Source organism: Corvus brachyrhynchos, unplaced genomic scaffold, assembly GCF_000691975.1.
Source record: "Corvus brachyrhynchos isolate BGI_N302 unplaced genomic scaffold, ASM69197v1 scaffold130, whole genome shotgun sequence".
Classification (NCBI taxonomy): domain Eukaryota; kingdom Metazoa; phylum Chordata; class Aves; order Passeriformes; family Corvidae; genus Corvus; species Corvus brachyrhynchos.
This window is the reverse complement of record NW_008236193.1, coordinates 841,692-842,755: the sequence shown is the minus strand read 5'-3', so window position 1 is coordinate 842,755 and position 1,064 is coordinate 841,692. Positions and strand designations below refer to the sequence as shown.

General features: G+C 62.7%; 1 protein-coding gene across 1 annotated transcript in view; it reads right to left on the bottom strand.

Moving 5' to 3' along the window:
• Positions 1-1,064, bottom strand: part of MEX3D (mex-3 RNA binding family member D) — a gene marked incomplete at its 3' end in the record, with an annotated part of 10,456 nt that overhangs the window by 3,991 nt on the left and 5,401 nt on the right. The gene's annotated exons all lie outside the window — the stretch shown is intronic.

Genomic DNA, 1,064 nt, shown 5'->3' with positions numbered 1-1,064 from the left:
CTGCACACAGGAGCTGCTCAGGAGCCACATCCCACGGGGGACATGGCCCAGTGAGGCTCTTCCTCACCCCACTCCCTCACACCAGCAGCACCCAAATGATGCCACGGCAGCACCACAGAGAGGAAGAGTTTGTCTGGCTGCTCCCATGAGCTCTTCACAGGGACAAAGGCAGAAACCTTGGATAAAAATCAAAGGGTGCCTGGCTTGGCCAGTTCCACCCTCCTCAAACCAGCAGTGCAGGAAAAATGCCCCCAACCCGTGGCTGCTGGATGATGCCAGGGCCATGGATGGCACCAAACACAGCCGGGGTGGGAGCTGGTTTTCCCAGGGGAGGGGTAGGAGAAGAGGATGGCAGATCTGGGAGGATGGGGATGTGGGGTCACCCCCTGCCTGTCCCAGAACCACACCAGGAAACACTGGGAAGGGAGGCAGTGGCCAGGGAAGCCACAGCCTGAGGCCATGTGCTGGCACCAGCACCAGGAACTCTGCCTGCGAGGAGCCTCCAGCACCGGGACACAGCAGGGCACCAATCTGTCCTGCCCTGTCCCCAGGCCTGAACTCCTCCTGAGACACCCCTTGGCCACAGGGACTCCCGGGCAAAGGTCCCAAAGCCTGGAGTGGGCAGGAGGGGCAGGAGGGGCAGGAGGGGCAGGATGAGCAGCCTCCCCAGGCTGGGATCCAGGGAGTGTTGAACCCCGCCCGGCACAGTGAGCAGTGGCTCCGGGACACCGGGAACTGGTGGCAGACACAACCTCACAGCAGGACACTGCTGTCCCCCAGCACACCTGCACCCCCCGAGGCGGCTGAGCCAGGGCTGCCCCTGCCCGTGCTCGGGAGGGGGGATGGCACCTCGTGGCTGAGCCCCCAAGAGACACAGGAACTTGAAGTGCAAACTGGTGGTTTAACCAGCAACTGCAACTGGGGGAGTCATGGAATGGTTTGGTTTGGAAGGGACCTTAGTGTTGATCTTGTGCCACCCCTGCCATGGCAGGGACCCCTCCCACTGTCCCAGGATCCTCCAAGCCCCAATGTCCAGCCTGGCCTTGGCCACTGCCAGGGATCCA